We start from the raw sequence: 26,992 nt of genomic DNA, 5'->3' as shown, positions 1-26,992 counted from the left end.
TCCTAAGCAGCGCCATTCGTGAATTGGCTGTGGTTAGGGCAGCGCTGGAGCAGCTGATGTGTGACGCCAGGATCGCATAATGGTCTTTTACTCTGCAATGTGGCCATAGCAACCTCGGTTCACATCCAAATCATGGTATAGCTCGCGTTATATCTATTGTTCTCTGTAGCGCCTGCTGGTAAAACACAGCGAAAAATCAATCTTCACTACATCAAACTGCATTTTTTTTATTGATGGTGAGAACCTATTTACTCCTTCAAACCCTGCGCTCTCACATGCCTGAGCTTCATGCTCCATAATTCAAACCGGCCTCTTCTCCCAGCTTTTTCTTCCGTCCACTACCTATAGCCCTCCTTTAGTTTCCTCCTTCCGTTTCTTTGTCACTTTCCTGCGGTATTACCTTAATCTAACATTCACTTTCACCTACTTACACCGTTAAGTTTGCTCTGCTACCACCGCTGTCCCTGGCGGCACATGTCCCATCTGCAGCAATCTGAATTGATGCTTTGAAACCGGTCGATACATTTAGACCTGCGGGACCGCTCGACAGACAAGTATTTAGAAAGCAGGGCCGGCCTTTGGAAGCAAAATAACCTGATTGCACGAGAAATTTTCTTGTTCTAATGGCTAAAGTGTCTGACGTTGTTGCTAATCATAATCAGGATTGCTGTCAGTCATGGATCATTCTGTGTCTGTCTAAAACGGGTTTGCTCACAATCTTGCTTTGGTGCTTTGGAGAAATCCTTGGTTCAAATTCCGGACGAGCCCCGCTAAATTTTAGACAACACTCAGCTTCTTACAGTCAATCGACATTGCAGAAAACATAAATACTTTCCATTACTAACATGAGATTTCGTGTCATTTTGCCCATATATTTCGAAATCATAGAGCTTCACTGAAGCAACTGAAAACAAACCAACTGAGAAAAGTTAAAGGCTCCCAGGACGTCTTGCACTGGTGTTCGATTCCGGCCAATGCAGGAACTTTACATTTTGCTTCCTGCACCCATGAGCTCGCCTGAACTGGGATAAACTTACATTCAGCGTCAATATTCTTGAAACACCCTCTTCCCTGAATCTTAGTCAATCCTGCTTCCTCTATCGCTGTAAGTGTGTGAGAAGCTTGCTTGTGAATTGGTTCTATGGGTGCCGAATTCAAACCGTACAGGGTTCTGTACTGGCTGGGAATCAAACCGGCGTGACCAGCCTGCCTGGTCTTATTAAAAGGGGTGCACACCTCATCTTTCGATCAGGCACATTACTGCCTTCCTGAATTAATGGAATGCGTTTTGGTTACAGAAGCTGAATCTACATTTTCAGCATTGTCGATCTGGGTGCACGGGCAGGACAAGAGGTAAAGGGGACTTTCTTGCGGAGTATGTCTGTTTGGATGCAAAAAGCAGGAAATGGAATGGCTGAGTTGTCGTAGACGGGAGACGAGCGGTTAAGGTGATGGAATGCTAATCCATTGTGCTTATTTATCGCGTTGAATGTTTGATGCTGATAAACCTTCCCAGTATTTGACAGAATCTTACATAAAATTAGCTTTAAAATCTAATCTCGTCCAAACCAGTGGTCTCAGCCCCTTCATTGTTCATATCTTGTATAAATTAACACGGACCATTGGAATTCTTCACCTTCTCGAATGAAGGTGAAACAGAGATCGTGAATCGGAGAGAGAACTTTCTTCCTTCTTCCTTCAGTTCGTTCGGCTGGAGTGAAATGACGGAGATAAAAAAAGATGACATCCAAACAGAAACAATTTGCACGAAAGTCCTCTTCACCACAAGTCCTGCCCATGACACCCGGATCCACAGCGTTTAAAATGTACAGTCAGCTTCTGTGAACAGAAGGAATTTAGATATTTCCGTTACATGAGGTCAGTGAATGTTAGAAATGGTCAGGTGTAAAACAGCTCCGATCCAGGTTGGAACCCAGTGTGTAAACCGACCGTGGATGACTGGAAACTACAATTTTCTGATAAGATTATTACACCCATCAAACTTAATCACCTTATCCATTATGTGATGTGGTTATTATTATCTGATTTCTAATTGTTCTTGAAATGTCACTGAATTAACTGACCGGCGGAATCGCGTTAACTGGACGTGATCGGCTTGGCTTATCCTTGGGCCGAGTGGCGAGTGGTGCAAACAGATTTTGCAACTGAATCATTAATATTTTTCAAGGATGGGAAACTGCCCCCTACACTTCCTGTCACACAAGTGACCCCAGTCCCATCCTACTTTCATGATGCTTAATACCCTCTGAGCTGGACTGACGAACCATTTTCACAAAGGAGGCTCATCATCTGCTCAGCAGAAAAGTCAATCTGCTGGATGTCCAGCTCTGCCAGACTGCATGTTCTTTCAGACAGATTTCCAACTGAACACTGGCATCCAACTGCCGTGCGAGCATTGCTGACTAGTTCAAGTCAACAATATTAGGCTCTCTTTACAAGACTAGTTTTGAATCTACGACTTATATTATCAAATAAGATTTTGCAGAATTAATAGCTCAACATTGTCGTCTGTCTCAGCATCCTCATATAATACACTCTAGAATAGTCAACTGTACTGAAAATGCTGCGTTATTTCACTGTGACAGCGAAGAAGCATTCGAGTGCAGACATTGGCCATGAAGTTTCACCATTTCTTGTCCTCAATGCATGGCTGAAGAGATGGTGCAGGAGGGAGGGCGTTTGATTCCTGAGGCATTGGGACCAATTCTGGGGAAGGTGGGACCTGTACAAGCTGAAAGTGTTACACCTCAAGAGAGCAAGTACCAATATTCTCGTGGGGAGGTTTGATAGTGGTGTTGGGGAGTGTTCAATCTAGCTTGGCAGGGGGTGGGCACCAGAAAATAGGGGTACAATAGAGGAATAAGGTGCATAAAAGAGTGAGTGTGTTGGATAGTACTAGAGAAGAAAGTAGTACTAGAGGAGGAAGTAGTACAATATTAGATAGGAGCAGACTCATTCAACATAACAAAAAATACCAGATGATCTGGTCATTGTCAATTGGTTTAGAATGCATGTACGGAAAAGCACAAAGTGTGGTGAATAAGGTTAGTGAGTGCAAGCACAATTAGCCGTGTAGCAATATGATGTTTTGGCAACATAAGAAACGCGTCTTTAAAATGGTAAGGACTTGCCATTAAATATGCAAGGGAACAAAATATTCAGAAAGGATATGGAAGAAAAAATGGGAGATGAGGTGACAGTTCAGGTTAAGGAAGACATCGTAGTATTGGATAGGAAAGATGTTCTTGAGGGGAAAAGGACATAATCCATTTGGTTAAAGTTGAGGAGCAGAAAGGGTGTGATCACGGTATTGGGGTATTCTACAGGCCCCCAAATAGTGAGAGGGAGACAGAGGAGCAAATCTGCAGGGAAATCGTAGAGATATGCAAGAGCTATAGAGTGGTGATATTGGGGTACTTTAATTACCCAAATATCGATTGGGATAATGCTAGAATAAAGGGAAAGGAGGAGGAGGAAGTTCTGAAATGGGTTCTGAAGTTCTGAAGAAGGGTTACGACCTGAAACGTTAAATCTGTTTCTCTCTCCACGGATGTTGCCTGGCCTGCTGAGTTTTTCCAGCGTTTTCTGTTGTTATTTCGGGATTCCAGCATCCACAGTATTTTGTTATTGTATAAGTTCTGAAAAGTGTTCAGGAGAATGTCTTTGGCCTGTATGTTCTTGGCCCAAGTAGGAAAGAGGCATTGCTGGATCTGGTGCTGGAGAATGAGGTGTGCCAGGTCGACCAAGTGTCTGTGGGAGAACACTTGCATACGACTGATCATTGTATCATAAGATTTAGATTAGCAATGGAGAGGAGCAAGGAACAATCTAGAGTGCAGCACCTAAACTGGAATAGGGTTAACTTCAATGGGAAGCGAAAGGATCGAGCCAGATTAAGATGGAACCAAAGGATGACAGGAAAACTGTAACGGATCAATGAGTGATCTTTAAGGAGGAGATGTTCCAAGTACAGGGTAGATACAATCCAACAAGAGGGAAGGGTAAGGGAATCAAAGCAAGGGCTCCTTGGACGAAGAGGGAGATAGGAAGATGATGAAACAAAAAGAGGGTGTATGATAAATGTCAGGTAAATTCTTCAACGGTGAACCAGACCAAATACAATAAGTTCAGAGGGGAAGTGAAGAAGAAAATAAGATTGGCAAAGAGAGAGTATGAGAGTAGAATGGCGGTTAACAAAAATTAGAAACCAAAAATTCATCTACCGGCATGTAAACAGTAAGCAGGTAATAAGAGGCGGGGTGGGGCCTATTAGGGACAAAGAAGGTGATTTGTTTAGAGGCGCAGGGCAAGGCTACAATACTCAATGACTACATTGTGTCTGTGTTTACTAAGGAGGTGGATGCTGAAAAAATATCAAAAGAAGTTGAAAAGTTAGAAGAAATGGAATGGGTGAAAATTGATAAACATGATGTACTAGATAGGCTGGGTATATCTAGAGTGGATAAGTCGCCTCGTCCAGATGGCATGCATGTCAGGTTGCTAACGGAGTTGGGGGAGGAGATAGCAGAAGTGCATGCCATTATTTTCCAATCTTCCCTAGATGCGGGGGAGGTGCCAGAGGATTGGATATTGACAAATGTGACAACATTGTTCAAGAAAACGTCCAAGTCAAACCTAATAAGTACAGGCCGGTCAGTTTAACATCAGTGGTGGGTAAGGTTTTAGAAACAATAATGAAATCTATAATTAACGGGGAATTTGAGAGGTTTAAGCTAAATAAGGATAGCCAGCACGGATTTGTAAAGGGAAGATCGTGTTTGCGTAATCTATTTGAATGTTTTGATGAAGTAAGAGGGAGGATTGATGAAGGGAATGCAATGGATGTTGTCTGCATGGATTTACGGAAGGCGATTGACAAAGTACCACATAGAAAGCTAGTTGACAAAATTGAGGCTCATGGAATAGTTTGGATCAGTGGCAGCTTGGATAAGAAATTGGCTTAAGGACAGATAAGATCTGCAGTTCTCTTCCATTTTCTTCTTTTCCTCCATATAACAGTCAAGGCTGTTGTGTTCTGTTCTGGGAGTCTAAAATTTTCTCACAGTGGGTGGCGAGAGCAAAGGGGAGCTCAGAGGCTGTGAGGGAATTGAAGGGTTTTGGAGATGTTATCAAGAGTGTATGAAGGCTTTGAGTGGCTAACAGAGAGAGTATTGGACTCTGTGGAGGTATCAGGGAGATTACGGGACTCTCGGGATGTACCAGAACGCGTAATGGACGCTCGGGAAGTAATGAAGAGTGTAAAAGACACAGAGGAGCTATCAGCGAGGGTCAGCAATGTTCTGGAGATATCAGAGTGGGTAATGAACACTCAGGTTCTATCAGAAAGATTGAGGCACACTTAGAAGGTAGCAGAGACGAATATGTGACGTGGAAGAGATGTCAGTGAGGCTGGTGGAAGAAGAGTTGTTTTTTTGCAAATCATCACTTTTTCTAAATGTCAACATAGTTAATAAAAGCAAATTTTGAATCTGAATGTAACAGATGGTCTACCATACCCCATGTGGGGCAATGAGAATGTAGAATGGTGCCGGACTGGACATTTCCAAACCTCAGAAATACATTCATAACTGACAAATAGAAACATAGAAACATGGAAGATAGGAGCAGGAGTAGGCCATTCGGCCACTCGAGCCTGCTCCGCCATTTAATGTGATCATGTCTGATCATCCAAATTGAGTACCCTGTCCCTGCTTTCTCCCCATATCCCTTGATCCCTTTAGCCTTAAGAAATATATCTAACTCATTCTGAATATATTTAATGAATTGGCCTCAACTACCTTCTGTGGTAGAGAATTCCATAGGTTCACCACTCTCTGGGTGAAGCAATTCCTCCTCATCTCTGTCCGAAATGGCTTCCCCCTTAACTTTAGACTGTGACTCCTGGTTCTGGACTACCCCGCCATCGGGAACATCCTTCCTGCATCTAGTCTGTCTAGTCCTGTTATAATTTTATAAATTTCAATGAGATCCCCTCTCATTCGTCTAAACTCCCACGAATATAAGCACAATCGACCCAATCTCTCCTCGTACATCATTTCTGCCATCCCAGGTATCAGTCTGATGAATCTTCGCTACCCTCCCTCCATGGCAAGAACATCCTTCCTCAGATAAGGCGACCAAAACTGCACACAATACTCAAGGTGTGGTCTCACCAAGGCCCTGTACAACTGCAGCAAGACATCCTTCCTCCGAATCACGAATCCTCCCGCTACAAAGCACAACATACCATTTGCCTTCTTAACCACCTGCTGCACCTGCGTTGTTACCTTCAGCGACTGGTGCACAACGGCACCCAGGTCTCGTTTTACTTCCCTTCCTCCCAATCGATTGCCATTCAGATAATAAGCTGCCTTTCTGTTTTTGCCACCGAAGTGGATAACCTCGCATTTATCCACATTATACTGCATCTGCCATGCATCTGCCCAATCACCCAACTTGTCCAAATCATATTGGAGATTCCCGGCATCCTCCTCACAGCACACACGCCCACCCAGTTTTGTGTCATCTGCAAACTTGGAGATATTACATCTAATCCCTTCGTCTAGATTATTAATATATATTGTGAAGAGCTGCGGTCCTAGCACCGATCCCTGCAGTACCCCACTATTCACTGCCTGCCACTCGGAAAAAGACCCGTTTATTCCAACTCTTTGCTTTCTGTCTGCCAACCAGTTCTCTATCCTAGTCAATACCTTGCCCCCAATCCCATGTGCCTTAACTTTACATGCTAATCTCTTATGCGGGACCTTATCGAAGGCCTTCTGAAAGTCCAAATACACCACATCCACTGGTTCTCCCTTATCTATTTTACCAGTTACATCCTCAAAAAATTCCAGTAGATTAGACAAGCATGATTAAACACAGGTCACCCACCAATACATTAATATTAATACAGACACATCTAGATATATTATTAACTTACAGAGACGCAACATCACTTACACTCAACACAACAGCTACTCACAAATACATGTTTATCTATCATGGACACACCCGAATATATTTACAAGGACCACAGGTAATTAATTGCTGAGAAAGACATTAATTGAGTGTTTTTAAAGACTTGATATAAATATGGTGGTTTGCAGTGACCTTCTTCCAAAACTGCTGGAGATTGCTGTGGAATGATTTGAGTCTTGTCCGATCATTTATTGTGTGGATTATGCAAATTTTAGCACAATGGATTGATTCCACTGGCCCTGTTCTGCTGACTCCCAACACAATGCATATTTTCATCCAATAAAACAAATCTGCCCTGGATGTATATCGGCTTCGTTTTCTGCAAGGAATAATCAACAGGGCCGAAAAATGACCTCTCGCAAAATCGTTCTATATAAGCAAAGGAGTAAATGCCAGAATTGGGATGTGAACCCACGCATCCAGGAGAAACTCCGACCCAAATGCCTGAGGCCGCTCGTCCAACCTGACATCCTGTTGCAGTTCTACTCAGGTCCCCTCCCGTACCTCTTTTTCCGGTACATTGATGACAGTATCAGTGCTGTTTCCTGCTCTCGCACTGAACTGGAAAATTTCATTCACTTTGCTTCCAATTTCCACCCTTCTCTCACCTTCATCTGGTCCATCTCCGACTCTTCCCTTCCCCTCCTCGACTTCTCCGTCTCCATCTCTGGGGATAGGTTATTGACAAACATTCACTTCAAGCCCACTGACTCCACATCTACCTGGACTACACTTCCTCCCACCCCACTTCCTGTAAGGACTCTATTCCATTCTCCCAGTGCCTCCGTCAGTTCCACATCTGCTCTGACGATTCCACCTTCCATACCAATGCTTCTGACATGTCCTCCTTTTTCCGCAACCGAGGTTATTCCGTCTAATGTGGTTGACACAGCCCTTGACCATGTCCATTCTATCTACTGCACTTCTGCCCTCAGCTCTGCCCCTCCCGCCCACAACCACCACAGGATTCCCCTTGTCTTCACCTTTCACCCCACCAGACTCACATTCATTGGATCATCTTTCGCCATTTCTGCCACCTCCAGCGTGATCCCACCACCAAAAACATCTTCCCCTCACCTCCCCTTTCAGCATTCCGAAGGGAATTCTCCCTCCACGACACGCTGGTCAACTCTTCTGTCACCCCAAACACCTCTTACCCTTTGCCCGCCACCTTCCCATGCAAGCACAGGAGAGGCAACACTTGCTCTTATACCACCCCCTTCCCACTGTCCAGGACCCCAAACACTCCTTCCAGGTGAAACAGCGATTTATTTGTACTTCTTTCAACTTAGAATAGTGTATTTGATGCTCACGATGCAGTCTTCTGTACATTGAGGAGACCAAACCCAGATTGGGTGACTGCTTTGCGAAACACCTCCATTCAGTCTGTAAGGGTGATCTGGAGCAACCGGTCGCCTGTCACTTTAATTCTACGCTGCTCTCCGACTTAGGCCACACTGTCCTAGGCCTCTTACATTGTTCCACTGAAATGCAACATAAGCTCGAGAAACAGCACGTCATCTTTTGATTAGGCACTTTATAGACTTCTGGACTCAACATAGAGTTCAACAATTTCAGACCATAACCTCGGCCCTGATCTTATATATTTCTTTCCACACTTATATTTTGCTTATTTGTGTTTTTTTTCTTCTTCTCTCCCACATGGCAACTGTCTTTCCTTCTGCCAGCGCAATTTACACTTCATCTATAGCCATCTTTTGTTGCTTAATCTGCCCCATAACCATCTCCTTTTGCCTTGAATACCTGTTAATGTCTCTAAATGTCTTTACGCTCTCCTGACTCCTATCCTATCACAGACCATCGCGTTAGTTCTTTCATCCCCTCCCCCCTTCTTCCAGCTCCTACACATGCTTAAAAATCTGTTCCATTTCCTGCTTTTTTCCAGTTCTGATGAAACGTGAACTCTGTTTCTCCGTTCGCAGATGCTGCCTGACCTGCTGAGTATTTCCAGCATTTTCTGTTTTTATTCCTGCAACATTATCCAGTGATTTCCTCACTGAGGCAAGTAAAAAGTTTCATTTAATTTGGTCATGGCTAAATGTTGCTGGAACGCCGAGTGACCTGGATTCAATCTCCACGGATTTTATGTCGCTGTGCTCGGTGTATGAGGAGGCTTCGTCGGGCCATATTGTATCTTGCTTCCCAAGGATGGACAGCAATGCGTTGCCTTCACTGCAGTCGTGTCCCCCAGGGGTAGGTATTAGCCCCATCACTTTTCTTGTTATATATAAACGACCTGGACTTGGGTATCGGGAGAACATTTCAAATGTTGCTGATGGCTTGGCAACATCGTAAGTATTGAGCAGGACAATGTTCGGCATTCGGGATCCTTGATTTCATAAATCGGGAAATACAGAACAAAAGCAAGGAATTTATGCTCCAATTTCATAATACACCATTTAGGCACAAGCTGGAATATTGTGGCAAATTCTAGGCACCACAGTGAGGAAGGATGTCAAGGCCTCAGAAAGTGTGCAGCAGAGATTTACTAGAATGGCACAAGGGATGAAAGACTTCTGTTATGTGTAGGGATGAGGAAACATTAATACGCAGTGATTTTTATGATCTGTAATGCACTGGCAGAAAGGGTAGTGGAAGCAGATTCAATAGTAACTTTCAAAAGGTAATTGGATAAATACTTGAAAAATATACTGAAATCGCAGGGGAGTGGGATTAATTGGTTCGCTCTTTCAAAGAGCCGGCACAGGCACGATGGGCCGAATGCCCAGTTCTGTGCTGTAATATTCAATCATTCTATATTATCGACCTCAACGACGTCACCTATAGGCGAGAGATGCAAAGCTCTGCACAACTCTGCTTCAGTGGTATCGTGTTCCCCAGAGATGAGCTGTAATGCGCTGTCTGAGGCCACATTCGCTGCTTTTTGCCCACAGCGGGTGATTGAAGAGAGCTGATTTTCGCGGCCTCGCTCATTCGGGGTTCTGGAAAACAGCAACAAAACAATGGATTTGATGGCATGTCTGAAATGCAGCTTCGAACAGTTGTTATTAACCGAGGCCGACCTGCAGGATCTTGTAATGGTCTCTGAACTATCAACTGAAACAAGTCAGAATGTAAGTATCATTTTGCTTTCCCAAATTAAACGCTGTGACTTTCATTGTGGAAACATAGAGAGAGTCTGGTCTGGCTCACTGTGGAAATATCCATGTCACAGCGAACCAGCTTACCTGCAACCAGTGCAGCCTCCCATCCGGCCTTTCGTGGCATTGTCTGTTAAGACGAATTCTGATTTCCGTGAAGCCAATCTCAGGCTTTTATATATTGTTGATATGCCTGCTATCCGATCGCAGGGTAAATGGTGGGAATGTCAACCCTGCCCAGCTGGCAATGTTTGCAGCACATTTCCTTTCAGTCAAAACACATGGTGAAACCTGAAACTGTGAGACAATAAGGTAAAGATTACCCGATCGTTGGTGGAACCATTTATTTTTGAACTCACGGCCGACCATGTTAACTGATTGTGCCACAGAGGCACAACCCTTTCCATACTGAACCACTAATTCACCGAGCTACAGCATCAAGTTACAGCGACCAATACGGATCGAACATGTATTACGAATTACTTTCGGTCTGATGCAGATAAGCGGAGCATTGGAGACTGTATTTTGTACATTCCGAATACCAACGCCCTGTCACATCAGCCCGCAGTTCCATTCCCGTTCCCAGCCCTCTTTCACAGTTCGATTACTTCCATCATATATCCAAGTTGGCTGACGACACTAAGTTAGGCGGCACGGTAAGTAGTGTAGGTGGGAGCAGAAATTTGCAAAGGAACATTGATAGATGAAGTGAATTGGCAAAACTGTGGCTAAAGGAGTTCAATGTGGGGAACAGAGAGATCATCCACTTTCGAAATAAGAAAGCTGGAATAGAGTAATTTCAAAATGGTGATAAGTTAGGAATTGTGGAGGAGCAGAGAGATTTAAAAGTCCACGTACAGTAATTACTTCAAACTACCGGACATGTGCAAAAAATATAAGGTTCATGGATTATTAGCCTTGATCTCAAAATGGCGGGAATACAAAGGGGTGGAAGTGCTGATGGAGGTCTGCAGGAAAGACAGGGAAATCGGGCAGCGGGAGGAGTAGCCTTAGTAATCCAGGATGAAATCAGTTCAATGTTAAGGGAGGATATAAGGCGAGGTAAACAGACAGTGGAGAATTTATGGGTAGATTTAAGAAATAGGAAAGGATTTAAGACTGAGTGATTAAGAAAGTGAGATTTGTGTATAGGCTCCCGGGTCGCAGACCTGAAGTGCTAGATTGTATAAATGCAGTGATTAAAACAGCGCGTCATAAAGGCAGAGTGGTATTAATGGGGGATATTAACTTTTAAATAGATTGGGATAAGCAGACACGCACCTATCAGAAAGGTAGTGAACTATTGAGTGTGTCCTGGATAGTTTTCTACAACAATATGTCCTAAAAGCAACAAGGGGGCATGCCATATTAGATTTAGTAATGTAATGAGCCAGATTTATTCATCAAACTTAGCGTGCGTGAAATGTATGTAATAGTAATCAGAACATGATCGTGTTCAACGTAATGTTTCAAAGGGAGAAATGCAAAACAGCTACAAAGATTCTAGATTTCGGGAAGGCCGACTTCAACAAGACAGAGCCTGTCCATAGTAAACTGGGCAAATCTGTTGATAGGTAAAACTGCAGAAGATCAATGGGAGGTGTTCTAAAATAATTTAATATGAAACAGAATCACTTTATACATCTGAGGGGCAAGGACTCTACTGTTCTAAAAACAGGCATGGACAGCGAAAGAGAAGCATATAGAAGATAGGAGCAGGAGTAGGCCATTCGGCCCCTCGAGCCTGCTCCTCTATTCAATGCGATCACGGCTGATCATTCAAATTCAGTACCCTGTCCCTGCTTTCTCCCCATGTCCCTTGATCCCTTTAGCCTTCAGAAATATATCCACCTCCTTCCCGAATATATTTAATGAATTGGCCTCTACTGCCCTCTGTGATAGAGCATTCCACAGGTTCACCACTCTCTGGGTGAAGAAATTCCTCCTCATTTCTGCCCTAAATTGCTTACTCCATATCCTTAGAGTGTGATCCCTGGTTCTGGACTCCCCCGCCATCGGGAACATCCTTCCTGCATCTACTCTGTCCAGTCCTGTCAGAATTTTACAAGTTTCAAAGAGAGCCGCTCTCATTCTTCTAAACTCCAGTGAGTATAAGCCCAATCGACACAATCTCTCCACATACGTCATTCCTGCCATCCCAGGTATCAGCCTGGTGAATCTTCGCTGAACTCCTTCCATGGCAAGAACATCCTTCCTCAGATAAGGCGACCAAAACTGCACACAATACTCAAGATGTGGTCTCACCAAGGCCCTGTACAACTGCAGCAAGACATCCTTGTTGCTGTACTCAAACCCTCTCGCTACAAAGGTCAACAAACCATTTGCCTTCTTAACCGCTTGCTGCACCTGCATGCTTACCTTCAGCGGCTGGTGCACAAGGACACTCAGGTCTCGTTGCACTTCCCCTCCTCCCAATCTACTGCCATTCAGATAATAATCTGACTTCCTGTTTTTGCCACCAAAGTTTATACCCTCACATTTATCCACGTAATATTGCATCTGCCAAGCTTCTGCCCATTCACCCAACATGGCCAAATCATCCTGGAGTTTATCGGCATCCTCCTCACAGCACACATGCCCACCCAGCATTGTGTCTTCTGCAAACTTGGAGATATTACATCTAGTTCCCTTGTCTAGATCAGTAATATATATTGTGAATAGCTGGAGTCCAAGGACCGGTCCCTGTGGTACCCCTCACTAGTCACTGCCTGCCACTCAGAAAAATACCCGTTTATTCCAACTCTTTGCTTTCTGTCTGCCAACCAGTTCTCTATCCAAGTCAACACCTTGCATGCAATCCCATGTGCCTTAACTTTACATGCTAATCTCTTATGCAGGACCTTATCGAAAGCCTTCTGAAAGTCCAAATACACCACATCCACTGGTCCTCCCTTATCTATTTTATCAGTTACATCCTCAAAAAATTCCAGTAGATTAGTCAAGCACGATTTAACTTTTGTAAATCCATGTTGACTTTGTCCGCTGCTGTCACTGTTTTCCAAGTGCTCTGCTATTACATCTTATATAATGGACTCTAGCATTTTCCCCACTACCGATGTCAGGCTTACCGGTCTGTAATTCCCCGTTTTCTCTCTACCATCTATTTTGAATAGAGGGGTAACTTTTGCTACCCTCCAATCCATGGGTACTGTTCCAGATTCCATCGAACGTTGGAAGATGATCAGCAATGCATCTATTACTTCTAGGGCCACTTCCTTATGTACCCTAGGATGTAGATTATCAGGCTCTGGGGATTTATCGGCCTTCAATCCCGTGAACTTCCCTAACACCATCTCCCGACAAATACTGATTTCATTCAGTTCCTCCCTTTCATCAGACGCTATGTTCCCCGACATCTCTAGGGTGTTATTTGTGTCCTCTTTTGTGAAGGCAGAACCAAAATATGTATTTAACTGCTCGCCCATTTCTTTGTTCCCCATTATAAATTCCCCTGATTTTGACTGGAAGGGACCTACGCTTGACTTCAACAATCTTTTTCTTTTCACATATCTATAAAAGCTTTTACAGTCCGTTTTTATGTTCCTAGCTAGCTTACTCTCATACTCTATTTTCCCCCTTTTAATTAATCCCTTTGTCCTCCTTTGTTGGATGCTAAACTGCTCCCAATCCTGAGGTTTATTGCATTTTCTGGCACCTTTATAAGTCCTCTCCATGGATATTATGCTATCCCTAATTCCCCAATCAATCCTACACAACTCGCACCTCAAAGCATCGTACTTTCCTTTATTTAAATTCAGAACCCAAGTCTCTGAATAAACTACTTCACTCTCCACCTTAATGATGAATTCTATCATATTATGATCGCTCCTCCCCAAGGGGCCTCGCACAACAAGATTGCTAATTAATCCATTCTCATTACATAATACCCAGTCTAAGATGGCCTGAGCTCTGGTTGGTTCCTCGACATATTTGTCCAGGAAACCATCCCGTAAACACTCCAGGAATTCCTCCTCCAAAGTATTGTTACTAATTTGGTTAGACCAATCTATATGTAGATTAAAGTCACCCATGATGACTGCTGTGCCCTTATTGCATGCTTCTCTAATTTCTGTTTTATTGCCATCCGCAACCTCCGCCTTACTGTTTGGAGGTATATATACCACTCCCACTAATGCATTCTGCCCCTTGATATTTCTCAGTTCTACCCATACGGTTTCCACATCATCAGAACTAATCCCCTTTCTTACAATTGTGTTAATCCCTTCTTTAACCAGCAATGCTACCCCACCTCCCTTTCCTTTTTGCCTATCTTTCCGGAATATTGAATACCTCTGGATGTTGAGTTCCCAGTCTTGGCCACCCTGGAGCCATGTTTCGGTAATCCCAATCAAATCATATTCCGTTAGCTCTATTTGCACATCTAATTCATCCACCATATTACAAATGCACCTCGCATTAAGACACACAGCCTTCAGGCTTGGTTTTTAACGCTCTTAGACCTATTAGAATTATTATTCTAAGAGGTAAGAGTCCGCATTAAAATAAAAGAAAAAGCAAACACAAATGCCAAACATTGCACAGATCCAGGTGAATGGGAAATTTTCAGATAACAACAAAGGATCAAAAAGCAGATAGTAAGAGCCATAAAGGGGGAGTATGAACATAAAAAGACTGGTGAAATGGGCAGAAACATGGCAGATGAATGTTAACGTAGAGAAGTGCAAAGTGATATATTTTGGTCGGAAGAATGAGGAGAGGCAATATAAACTAAATGGTACAACTTTATTGGGGCCGATTATTTCCTTTTATCGCTTCCTCTGGAGATCACTGGCCCCGAAACCGCCCAAAATGCTCTCCCTTGCAATTTATTAACCAGCTCCAAATGGTACAATTTGACAGAGGGTGCAGGAACAGGGACACATGGTGTGAGCGCACACAAATCATTGAAGGTGGCAGGATAAGTTCAGAAAGCTGTGTAAAGGGATTTGGGATCCTTTCTTTTATTAATAGATGAATAGAGTATAAAAGCAAGGACATTCTGCTAAACATTTATAAAGCAAGGCTGAGGCCTCAGCTGGAGAATTGCGTTCAATGCTGGGCACCATACTTTCGGAAAGAATTCAAGGCCTTGGAGAAAGTGCAGAATAGAGTTACTGGAATGGTACCAGGGATGGGGGACCTCATTTATGTGAAGAGACTGGAGAAGCTGGGATTTTTCTCCTTAGAGCAGAGCATGTCAAGAGGAAAGTTGATAGAAATGTTCCAAGTTATGAATGGTTTTGATCGAGATAAAAAGGAGAAAACTTAAAAATGTCAAATTAAATGTAACAAAATCCCCCCAGGCGCAGTTGTGGGTCGAAACCCATGACGTTCACTTTACAAGGCAGACGCCTTACCACTTGGCCACCACGCCGTGTATCAGAATTTCACTTGAGCTTCATTGGTACCGAACCCCGAATCATTTCAATCAGCTTGAAACAGAACAGGCACTTGTATATAGAAATAAAATTAGATAGTAGAGCCGCCAAATAACTGCCTCATTTACATGAATCATTTAATAAAACCTTTCAGAGAATCAGAGAGTCATACATCACAGAAGGAGGCCATTTGCCCCGTCGTGCTCTTGAAAGAACAATCCAATTATTCCCAGCCCTTTCCGCATACCCCTGAAAATTTTTCCAATTCAAGTATTTATCCAATTCCCTTTTGCAAGTTACTATTGAATCTGCTTCCATCACCATTTCAGGCAGAACATTACAGATGATAAGAACTCGTAATGTTAAACAATCTCCTCATCTCCCCTCTGGTTCTTTTGCCAATTACATTCAATCTGAGTCCTCTGTTGTCCTCTGGGTGTTGCCAGGAATGAAGAATTTTGGCCCTGAGGAAAGATTGGATAGGCTGGAGTTGTTTTCTTTGGAACAGAGGAGGTGGAGGGGAGACTTAATTGAGGTGTATAAAATAATGAGAGGCTGAGCTAGAGTGGATAGGAAGCACCTATTTCAGTTAGCTGAGAGGTCAATAACAAGGAGGCATATATTTAAAGTAATTGTTAGAAGGATTAGAGGAGAGTTGAGGAGAACTTTTTTCATCCAAAGGCTGGCGGGTGTTTGTAACTCACTGCCTGAAATGGTGGTAGAGGCAGAAACACTCACCATATTTGAAAAGTACTTCGATATGCACTTGATGTGCCGTAAACTGCAAGGCAATGGGCCAACAGCTGGAAAGTGGGATTAGGCTGGATCGCTCTTTCGATCCGAGCCGATGGCCCTCCTTCTGTGCCGTACACTTCTAAGGTTCTATGATTCTAACAGGTAATGAGTTCTCCGAGGTGTCCTGGGCATATCTGTGTCCAACAGCCAACAGCACTAGTGGGATCTTGCTGTGTAGAAATTGGCTGCCGTGTTTTCCGACATTATAAGCAGTGAGTATGCTTCAAAAAGTACTTCATTTTCTGTAAAGCAATTTAACAAAATTGCCATTCATGGGATGTGGGTGTCGCTGGAAAACCATCATTTATTGCACAACCCTAATTGCCCTTGAGAAGGTGGTGCTGATTGCCTTTTTGAACCACTGCAGTCCGTGAGGTGAAGGTACCCACAGTGCTGTTAGGGAAAGTGTTCCCGGATTTTGACACAGCGACAATGAAGAAACATCGATATACTTCAAGGTCAGGATGGTGCATGCCTTGCAGGTGGTGGTGTTCCCATGCGCTAACAGCTTTTGTTCTTCTATGAGATACAGGTCGTGGTTTTGGGAGGTGCTGTGGAAGAAGCTTTGGCACTTGTGTAGCGCGATTGTTACTTTCCACGTATCAGACAAGCCTGAATGTTGTCCACGTCTTGCTGCATGCAGGCCAGGATTGCTTCATTATCTGATGAGATGAGAATGGAACCATCGCTGACCATCCCCACTTCTGATCTTATGATAGAGGGAAGGTCATTGATGGAGCAGGTGAAGATTAACTCCTGGAATTATGTCCCGGTGCTGACATGATTGACCTCCAACAACCACAAGCATCTTCCTTTATGCTAGGTATGTCTCCAGCAGTGGCGTTTCCACGCCCCACCCCCCGCGTCCCCGCACAAATTACATTGACTTCAATATTACTCGGGCTCCGTGATGCAACACTTGGTCTAATGCTGTTTTGATGCTAAGAGCAATCACTCTCAGCTCGCCTTTAGAATTGAGCTCCTTTCTCCATGTTAGGATCAAGGATGTAAAGAGGTCTGGGACCTAGTGGTCCCGTCGGGACACAAACTGAGCATTGGTGAGCAATTGGGATGTCCCAAAGTCGTGAAAAGTGCTTTAGGAGTGCGAGTTCTCTTTTAACTATTTAGAAACGACTAACACTTGCGTGATGATTATTTGTAGGAACAGATGGTCATCGAGCTGGGTGCTCTTGTGCACCAGTCGCTGAAGGTAAGCATGCAGGTGCAGCAGGCGGTTAAGAAGGCAAATGGCATGTTGGCCTTCGTAGCAAAAGGGTTCGAGTACAAGAACAAGGATGGCTTGCTGCAGTGGTACAGGGCCTTGGTGAGACCGCACCTTAAATATTGTGTGCAGTTTTGGTCACCTTATCTGAGGAAGGACGTTCTTGCCATGGAGGGAGTGCAGCGAAGATTCACCAGGCTGATACCTGGGATGGCAGGAATGACGTACGAGGAGAGATTGTGTCAATTGCGCTTATACTCACTGGAGTTTAGAAAATTGAGAGGGGATCTCATCGAAACCTATAGCATTCTGTCAGGTCTGGACAGAGTAGATGCAGAAAGGATGTTTCTGATGGCCGGGAAGTCCAGAACCAGGGGCCACAGTCTAAGGATAAGGGGTAAGCCATTTAGGACTGAAATGAGGATGAATTTCTTCACCCAGAGAGTGGTGAACCTGTGGAATTCTCTGCCACAGAGGGCGGTGGAGGCCAGTTCATTAATTATATTCAAGAAAGAGTTGGATATATTTCTGGAGGCTAAAGGGATCAAGGGATATGGGGAGAAGGCAGGGACAGGGTACTGAATTTGGATGATCAACCATGATCTCATTGAATGGCGGAGAAGGCTCGAAGGGCCGAATGGCCTACTCCTGCTCCGATCTTCTATGTTTCTATGTTGCTATGTTAACCCCACCTTCCTCTCCCCACAGAACCTGCCAGGGTGTACCAACATGGCCCGTTTATAAATGTTGATATTAAATAAATGGTTCCTTCTATACTCATTAATGACTTAGAAAACACAATACAGAGCCAAATATCCACGTTTGCCAATGTTGCAAAGGTTGGTGGTACGGTAAGGCGTGTCGGGAGCAGCATATAATTGCAAAGATATATAGATAGATTCAGTGAATGGGCAAAAGAGTGGCTGATGGATTTCAACGCAGGTAAGTATGTAGTCATTCATTTTAGACCAAAATAGTAGACCCGAGTATTAATTACATGGTGCACAGCTCGGAACAGCGGAGTTCCAAAGTGATTTCGGCTCCATGTTCACAGACCACTAAAATGTAGCAGTAAGGTACAGAAATAATCAAAAAATCTCACAGCATGTTAGGCTGTATAACGAGGGGCTAGAAAATATAGGAGAGGAAGTTATTCTACGGGTATACAGAGATCTGGTTAGAACACATCTGGAGTTCTGTGTACAGCTCTGGGCACCGTCCGATAAAAGGATAGATTGACCTTGGAGGAAGTGCGGTGCACATTCACCAGAACGTTACCAGCGCTCCAATGGTTAACATATGAGGAGAGATTACATAAACTGGGCTTGTATTTCCTGGAATATAGAAGGTTGTGGCATTTGATTGAGGTTTTTAAGGTTTTGAAACGCATTGATAAGGTAGATAGAGGGAATACTTTTTTGCCATTGGTGGGGGAGGCTAGGACAAGGGGACAGAATCGAAAAATCAGAGGCAGGCCATTCGGGAAAGAAGTTAGGAAGCATTACTTCACACGAAGGTTGGTAGCAGTGTGGAACTCTCTCCCACAAAATAGCAGTATATGCCATCTCTGCTAAACCTGCGTTAAAATGATATGCAGTCAGTGCAGATGGATGGAGTTAAGACGCAGCTCAGCCATGAAGTAAGTGAATGGCGAATAGGCTCGAGGGGCTGAATGGACTCTTCCTGTTCCTATGTTCAGAACACCAATGTAAATGAAGAAACGCTGTTTGAAGGGTTCAAATGGCTTCTTACCAAAATATGCATTGGTTTTACTTTCAATGGCCATTGGCTGAGCATTTACCTGAAGTGCAGATCGAACCTACGCTGACAAACGCCCATTAGATACTAAGCCCAACACGTTAGCTACGCGGTGTCTTCGGCTGAGAGGCAAATAATAGGCGAGGAATCCTCATTCTTTTCGGCATACTCTCATGGGATCTGAAGCCCCGGTTTAAAGTCTTACTAGAAAGACGGCACCGCCGACACTGCAGCACTTCCTCAGTACTGCAATGGAGTGTCAGCCTGGATTATGTGCTCAAGCCTCTGGATCATTCTGTGTCTGTTTAAACCGGCAGCGCTCACAGTCCCGGATCTTTCCCTTTTTTGAAAAGTAGAGCGATTTCAGTTTGGATGACCGAGTTGTTCAGTTTAACTAAATGCGGCGTGGTTCGTCCGGGATTTGAACGCGGCACCGCTCGCATTTTAAACTGTGAAAATCCCAAAGCAACAATCAATGCCCCTAGACCAATGAGCCGCCACTGCTATTCAGCTATTTGCATTGAGTTTCACTGCGCTGGTCCGAACCCAGCTCGCAGAGGACTTGTTTATTCAGTTGAAATATGTTTATCCTTTACTCAATCCACTTCATTTTTCGAACAGCTTCCTTGAATCTGATCACAATTCTCCCCATAAAAAAAGATTTAGCAGCATCAGCAGCTGTGTGGCCTAATGGCTAAGGCGCCTGACTTTGGCTGCGAATTCTTCAGTTATCAAAAGATTGCAGGTTCGAGTTCTGTCACAGTCATATAATTATCTGGGTGGCACTTTTTCTATTCTGAATCTGGCTTCAAACCGACCATTTTTGAAAGTCCCTCACCTGAAGGAACATTAAGTTAATTGTCCATTTTCTACATTGTAGATATGTGTGCACGGACAGGATAAGTGGTGAAGTTGACTTTCTTTCAGGGTATTTCTGCTTAGATGCAAAAAGCAGGAAATGGAATGTCTGAGAGCGCTGCATCGGTGAGACGGGTTGGCCGAGAGGTTAAGGCAATGGACTGCTAAAACAGTCAAGACGAGAATGGGATTCAAACCCACGCGTGCAGCGCAAAATGGCTCAGCAGTCCATCGCCTTACCCTCTCGGCCACCTCGTTGCAGAAATGCACCGCGTTCAGCCTTTCCCTTTCCTGCGTTTTGCATCTAAACAGAAATACACTGAAAGCACTTTGCGTCCAAGAATAAACCGAGCATCGTACATTTTCTGCATTGCAGATCTGTGTGCACGGGCAGGATAAGCGGCGAAGTGGACTTTCTTTCAGGGTATTGCTGCTTAGATGCAAAAAGTAGGAAATGGAACGGCTGAGGGCGGTGCGTCGGCGCGACGAGGTGGCCGAGAGGTTAATGTGATGGGCGGCTAATCCATTATGCGCTACACGCGTGTGTTCGAATCTCATTCTCGTCGTAACTGGGGTACATGTTTGATGCTGATACACTTTCACAGCATTTCACTGAATCTTTCTTAAAATATTCCAAGAAATTTCTCAACCCACCTTGAATGAAAGTGGAGATGAGATCGTGAATCGGAGATTGAGAACCCTCTCTTCCTTCTTCCTTCCTTTGAGATTGGCACCGAATGTAAAGACTAGCGGCAACAGAGGCAAATGATTAGGGAACAGGAACATAAATTTCTCCTTTGGAATTTCAAAAATATTTATCAAACTTAAAGACGAGATTTTCTGTTTTGGGGTCTTTGGTTGAGAGATAAATAATGCGCGAGAAATCCTCGTTCTTTTCAGCATTCTCTCATGGGATCTGAAGCCCCAGTTTAACATCTTACTAGAAGGACGGCACTGCCGACAGTGCAGCACTACCTCAGTACTGCCCTGGAGTGTCAGCCTGGATTATGCACTCAAGTCTCTGGAGTGAGGCTTGAGTATGCTGCCGCTGAGCCACGGCTGACACCTAAACTCAGTTCATTTGGCTGGAGTAAAATGACGGAGATAATGGGAAAAATGATAATGGAGTAAATTTTCAACTTGGTGTCCAAGATTAAACCGGGCATCGTTTTAGAAACAGCCCGATTTATGTTGCCATAGATTTCATAAGCTTTGAAAATCAGGCCTGTCTATAATGGGCGGGGTCGCGGATCATTCTGGGTCTGTTTAAACCGCGAGTGCTCACAGCACCGGATCATTCTGTGTCTGTTTGAAATGGCAGAGCTCACAATCTCGGATCATGCCGTTTTTTTCGAAGCAGAGCGATTTCAGCTTTGATGACCGAGTTGTTGAGTTTAAGAAAATGTGCCAGGGCTCGTCCAGGATTTGAACCCGGGACCTCTCGCATTTTAATCGTGAAATGCCCAAAGCGAGAATCATACCCCTAGACCAACGAGCCGCCGATGTCATTTCCCATTTGCATTGAGTTTCACTGCGCTGGTGCGAATCCAGCTCACAGAGGACCTGTTAATACAGTTGAAATATTTTTATCTTTTCCTCAATCCACTTCTTTTTTCGAGCAGTTTCCTTGAACCTGCTCACAATTCGCCCCATAAAAAGAGATTCAGCGGCATCAGCGGCCGCATAGACTAATGGATTAGGCATCTGACTTCTGTTGCAAATTCTTCAGTTATCAGAAGATTGAAGGTTCAAGTCCTACAAAGGTCTTTTAATTATCTGGGCGACACTTTTTATATTCTGAATCTGGCGTGAAACCGGCCATTTTTGACAGTCCCTCATCTGAAGTAACGGAAGGCCTGTTGCTTACATTAAGCTGATTGTACATTTTCAACATTGTAGATCTGTGTGCACGGGCAGGATAAGCGGTGAAGTTGAATTTCTTTCAGGGTAGTTCTAATTAGATGTAAAAAGCAAGAAATTGAATATCTGAAAGCAGTATATTGGTGAGACGAGGTGGCCGAGAGGTTAAGGCGATGGACTGCTAATCCATTGTGCTCTGCCCGCGTGGGTTCGAATCCCATCCTCGTCGTTACTGTATTACACGTTTGATGCTCAAGCATTTCACTGAATCTTACTTGAAATACAATTTCGTGAAAATTGCACTGGTGTTGCTGGTCTGTGCCCCTGCATTGCTCATATCTTGTTAAAATTAAAATATTGCAAGAAATTTCTCAACCCACCTTGAATGAAAGTGGAGATGAGATCGTGAATCGGAGATTGAGAACCCTCTCTTCCTTCTTCCTTCCTTTGAGATTGGCACCGAATGAAAAGACTAGCGGCAACAGAGGCAAATGATTAGGGAACAGGAACATAAATTTCTCCTTTGGAATTTCAAAAATATTTATCAAACTTAAAGACGAGATTTTTTGTTTTTGGGTCTTTGGTTGAGAGATAAATAATGCGCGAGAAATCCTCGTTCTTTTCAACATTCTCTCATGGGATCTGAAGCCCCAGTTTAACATCTTACTAGAAGGACGGCAGTGCCGACAGTGCAGCACTACCTCAGTACTGCCCTGGAGTGTCAGCCTGGACTATGCACTCAAGTCTCTGGAGTGAGGCTTGAGTATGCTGCCGCTGAGCCACGGCTGACACCTAAACTCAGTTCATTTGGCTGGAGTAAAATGACGGAGATAATGGGAAAAATGATAATGGAGTAAATTTTCAACTTGGTGTCCAAGATTAAACCGGGCATCGTTTTAGAAACAGCCCGATTTATGTTGCCATAGATTTCATAAGCTTTGAAAATCAGGCCTGTCTATAATGGGCGGGGTCGCGGATCATTCTGGGTCTGTTTAAACCGCGAGTGCTCACAGCCCCGGATCATTCTGTGTCTGTTTGAAATGGCAGAGCTCACAATCTCGGATCATGCCGTTTTTTTCGAAGCAGAGCAATTTCAGCTTTGATGACCGAGTTGTTGAGTTTAAGAAAATGTGCCAGGGCTCGTCCGGGATTTGAACCCGGGACCTCTCGCATTTTAATCGTGAAATGCCCAAAGCGAGAATCATACCCCTAGACCAACGAGCCGCCGATGTCATTTCCCATTTGCATTGAGTTTCACTGCGCTGGTGCGAATCCAGCTCACAGAGGACCTGTTAATACAGTTGAAATATTTTTATCTTTTCCTCAATCCACTTCTTTTTTCGAGCAGTTTCCTTGAACCTGCTCACAATTCGCCCCATAAAAAGAGATTCAGCGGCATCAGCGGCCGCATAGACTAATGGATTAGGCATCTGACTTCTGTTGCAAATTCTTCAGTTATCAGAAGATTGAAGGTTCAAGTCCTACAAAGGTCTTTTAATTATCTGGGCGACACTTTTTATATTCTGAATCTGGCGTGAAACCGGCCATTTTTGACAGTCCCTCATCTGAAGTAACGGAAGGCCTGTTGCTTACATTAAGCTGATTGTACATTTTCAACATTGTAGATCTGTGTGCACGGGCAGGATATGCGGTGAAGTTGAATTTCTTTCAGGGTAGTTCTAATTAGATGTAAAAAGCAAGAAATTGAATATCTGAAAGCAGTATATTGGTGAGACGAGGTGGCCGAGAGGTTAAGGCGATCGACTGCTAATCCATTGTGCTCTGCCCGCGTGGGTTCGAATCCCATCCTCGTCGTTACTGTATTACACGTTTGATGCTGATGCACTTTCCAAGCATTTCACTGAATCTTACTTGAAATACAATTTCGTGAAAATTGCACTGGTGTTGCTGGTCTGTGCCCCTGCATTGCTCATATCTTGTTAAAATTAAAATATTGCAAGAAATTTCTCAACCCACCTTGAATGAAAGTGGAGATGAGATCGTGAATCGGAGATTGAGAACCCTCTCTTCCTTCTTCCTTCCTTTGAGATTGGCACCGAATGAAAAGACTAGCGGCAACAGAGGCAAATGATTAGGGAACAGGAACATAAATTTCTCCTTTGGAATTTCAAAAATATTTATCAAACTTAAAGACGAGATTTTCTGTTTTTGGGTCTTTGGTTGAGAGATAAATAATGCGCGAGAAATCCTCGTTCTTTTCAGCATTCTCTCATGGGATCTGAAGCCCCAGTTTAACATCTTACTAGAAGGACGGCACTGCCGACAGTGCAGCACTACCTCAGTACTGCCCTGGAGTGTCAGCCTGGACTATGCACTCAAGTCTCTGGAGTGAGGCTTGAGTATGCTGCCGCTGAGCCACGGCTGACACCTAAACTCAGTTCATTTGGCTGGAGTAAAATGACGGAGATAATGGGAAAAATGATAATGGAGTAAATTTTCAACTTGGTGTCCAAGATTAAACCGGGCATCGTTTTAGAAACAGCCCGATTTATGTTGCCATAGATTTCATAAGCTTTGAAAATCAGGCCTGCCTATAATGGGCGGGGTCGCGGTCAGTTGCGAATCATTCTGGGTCTGTTTAAACCGCGAGTGCTCACAGCCCCGGATCATTCTGTGTCTGTTTGAAATGGCAGAGCTCACAATCTCGGATCATGCCGTTTTATTTAGAAGCAGAGCGATTTCAGCTTGGATGACCGAGTTGTTGAGTTTAAGAAAATGTGCCAGGGCTCGTCTGGGATTTGAACCCGGGACCTCTCGCATTTTAATCGTGAAATGCCCAAAGCGAGAATCATACCCCTAGACCAACGAGCCGCCGATGTCATTTCCCATTTGCATTGAGTTTCACTGCGCTGGTGCGAATCCAGCTCACAGAGGACCTGTTAATACAGTTGAAATATTTTTATCTTTTCCTCAATCCACTTCTTTTTTCGAGCAGTTTCCTTGAACCTGCTCACAATTCGCCCCATAAAAAGAGATTCAGCGGCATCAGCGGCCGCATAGACTAATGGATTAGGCATCTGACTTCTGTTGCAAATTCTTCAGTTATCAGAAGATTGAAGGTTCAAGTCCTACAAAGGTCTTCTAATTATCTGGGCGACACTTTTTATATTCTGAATCTGGCGTGAAACCGGCCATTTTTGACAGTCCCTCATCTGAAGTAACGGAAGGCCTGTTGCTTACATTAAGCTGATTGTACATTTTCAACATTGTAGATCTGTGTGCACGGGCAGGATAAGCGGTGAAGTTGAATTTCTTTCAGGGTAGTTCTAATTAGATGTAAAAAGCAAGAAATGGAATATCTGAAAGCAGTATATTGGTGAGACGAGGTGGCCGAGAGGTTAAGGCGATGGACTGCTAATCCATTGTGCTCTGCACGCGTGGGTTCGAATCCCATCCTCGTCGTTACTGTATTACACGTTTGATGCTGATGCACTTTCCAAGCATTTCACTGAATCTTACTTGAAATACAATTTCGTGAAAATTGCACTGGTGTTGCTGGTCTGTGCCCCTGCATTGCTGATATCTAATTAAAATATTCCAAGAAATTTCTCAACCCACCTTGAATGAAAGTGGAGATGAGATCGTGAATCGGAGATTGAGAACCCTCTCTTCCTTCTTCCTTCCTTTGAGATTGGCACCGAATGAAAAGACTAGCGGCAACATAGGCAAATGATTAGGGAACAGGAACATAAGTTTCTCCTTTGGAATTTCAAAAATATTTATCAAACTTAAAGACGAGATTTTCTGTTTTTGGGTCTTTGGTTGAGAGATAAATAATGCGCGAGAAATCCTCGTTCTTTTCAGCATTCTCTCATGGGATCTGAAGCCCCAGTTTAACATCTTACTAGAAGGACGGCACTGCCGACAGTGCAGCACTACCTCAGTACTGCCCTGGAGTGTCAGCCTGGATTATGCACTCAAGTCTCTGGAGTGAGGCTTGAGTATGCTTCCGCTGAGCCACGGCTGACACCTAAACTCAGTTCATTTGGCTGGAGTAAAATGACGGAGATAATGGGAAAAATGATAATGGAGTAAATTTTCAACTTGGTGTCCAAGATTAAACCGGGCATCGTTTTAGAAACAGCCCGATTTATGTTGCCATAGATTTCATAAGCTTTGAAAATCAGGCCTGTCGAAAATGGGCGGGGTCGCGGTCAGTTGCGAATCATTCTGGGTCTGTTTAAACCGCGAGTGCTCACAGCCCCGGATCATTCTGTGTCTGTTTGAAATGGCAGAGCTCACAATCTCGGATCATGCCGTTTTTTTAGAAGCAGAGCGATTTCAGCTTTGATGACCGAGTTGTTGAGTTTAACAAAATGTGCCAGGGCTCGTCCGGGATTTGAACCCGGGACCTCTCGCATTTAAATCGTGAAATGCCCAAAGCGAGAATCATACCCCTAGACCAACGAGCCGCCGATGTCATTTCCCATTTGCATTGAGTTTCACTGCGCTGGTGCGAATCCAGCTCACAGAGGACCTGTTAATACAGTTGAAATATTTTTATCTTTTCCTCAATCCACTTCTTTTTTCGAACAGTTTCCTTGAACCTGCTCACAATTCGCCCCATAAAAAGAGATTCAGCGGCATCAGCGGCCGCATAGACTAATGGATTAGGCATCTGACTTCTGTTGCAAATTCTTCAGTTATCAGAAGATTGAAGGTTCAAGTCCTACAAAGGTCTTTTAATTATCTGGGCGACACTTTTTATATTCTGAATCTGGCGTGAAACCGGCCATTTTTGACAGTCCCTCATCTGAAGTAACGGAAGGCCTGTTGCTTACATTAAGCTGATTGTACATTTTCAACATTGTAGATCTGTGTGCACGGGCAGGATAAGCGGTGAAGTTGAATTTCTTTCAGGGTAGTTCTAATTAGATGTAAAAAGCAAGAAATGGAATATCTGAAAGCAGTATATTGGTGAGACGAGGTGCCGAGAGGTTAAGGCGATGGACTGC

The 26,992-nt window shown here is 43.9% G+C and overlaps 3 non-coding genes across 3 annotated transcripts; 1 reads left to right on the top strand and 2 right to left on the bottom strand.

The window, feature by feature from the left end:
* Positions 1-23,152: 23,152 nt before the first annotated feature.
* On the bottom strand, positions 23,153-23,240 carry trnap-ugg (transfer RNA proline (anticodon UGG)). The gene is given in 2 exon segments: positions 23,153-23,188; positions 23,205-23,240. It is a non-coding gene; the product is annotated as a tRNA-Pro (tRNA).
* A 2,117-nt stretch (positions 23,241-25,357) lies between these two features.
* On the top strand, positions 25,358-25,439 carry trnas-gcu (transfer RNA serine (anticodon GCU)). Its single transcript has one exon. It is a non-coding gene; the product is annotated as a tRNA-Ser (tRNA).
* A 922-nt stretch (positions 25,440-26,361) lies between these two features.
* On the bottom strand, positions 26,362-26,449 carry trnap-ugg (transfer RNA proline (anticodon UGG)). Its single transcript is given in 2 exon segments — positions 26,362-26,397; positions 26,414-26,449. It is a non-coding gene; the product is annotated as a tRNA-Pro (tRNA).
* Between the last annotated feature and the right edge of the window lie 543 nt (positions 26,450-26,992).

This window comes from Somniosus microcephalus, unplaced genomic scaffold (genome assembly GCF_052327205.1).
Source record: "Somniosus microcephalus isolate GS21.2 unplaced genomic scaffold, FLI_Smic_1.0 unresolved_chr1, whole genome shotgun sequence".
Taxonomy (NCBI): domain Eukaryota; kingdom Metazoa; phylum Chordata; class Chondrichthyes; order Squaliformes; family Somniosidae; genus Somniosus; species Somniosus microcephalus.
This window is presented reverse-complemented; position numbering and strand designations above follow the sequence as displayed.